The sequence below is a fragment of the Taudactylus pleione genome, unplaced genomic scaffold (assembly GCF_031769625.1).
Source record: "Taudactylus pleione unplaced genomic scaffold, aTauple2 ptg000172l, whole genome shotgun sequence".
Lineage (NCBI taxonomy): Eukaryota > Metazoa > Chordata > Amphibia > Anura > Myobatrachidae > Taudactylus > Taudactylus pleione.
This window is the reverse complement of record NW_028284574.1, coordinates 10,729,992-10,730,872: the sequence shown is the minus strand read 5'-3', so window position 1 is coordinate 10,730,872 and position 881 is coordinate 10,729,992. Positions and strand designations below refer to the sequence as shown.

At 37.0% G+C, this 881-nt stretch overlaps 1 non-coding gene across 1 annotated transcript; it reads right to left on the bottom strand.

Annotated features, from left to right (window-relative positions):
• Positions 1-582: 582 nt before the first annotated feature.
• Positions 583-654, bottom strand: TRNAP-AGG (transfer RNA proline (anticodon AGG)). Its single transcript has one exon. It is a non-coding gene; the product is annotated as a tRNA-Pro (tRNA).
• Positions 655-881: the final 227 nt, after the last annotated feature.

Below are 881 nucleotides of genomic sequence, written 5' to 3'. Positions count from 1 at the left end.
TATCGTAAACGACCAGCGGGAGCGCACATTGCTGGTCGTTTTTTGCATACACATTGACCGATATCGTGAATGATTGAACGATAACGATATAGTTATTATTCAATCGTTCCAAATATCGGCAAGTGTGTACGCGGCTTAAGATAATAGAAAACACCACATATACAGAAACATCATTTGTATTAGATGCAGTGCCCATGTCCTCTCGCTCTGATATCTTTTTTAAACCAAACAAAGGCTAAAGTAAGTATTTTATGAAAAATATTCAGAAGTTTGTTTAATTGAAAGCATAAATCCCACCATTTACATGCCGTCAGTTTCATCAAAACCACCCTGAGCAGTGGGTGTTGAGGTACCTATAGTGAAATGCAAATAAAAATTATCATATAAATGGTCCCAGCAATCCTAGACGATATAATATGGGTATGAATATGCTGCTACCTAACTATGGCTGTCATAATATACTAGCACTTGAAGAACTACAAGTACTGCAGGGACTAGTAAATACAAATCTTAAAAGTCTTTAGTTGAAATAAGCACAGATGCCCTTCAGAAACTATTTCAACTGAAGGTAAAAATAATTTAGGGCTCGTCCGGGATTTGAACCCGGGACCTCTCGCACCCTAAGCGAGAATCATACCCCTAGACCAACGAGCCAGCTGTTTGCAGATGTTTGCAGATGTAATTCTAAATGTCACATAAGCAGTAGAACAGCTGTGGTGTTGGGTTACATTTGCAACACAGTCGTTACTCTATAGAGAAATGTGTAAAGGAAGGAATGCTAGAATTTACTGATGGCTAGGGAAATCTACAAACATAACCAATGAAAAAAATATATTTACAATTTCTATATATTTAATTTACAACACTACTTATGTATGCCC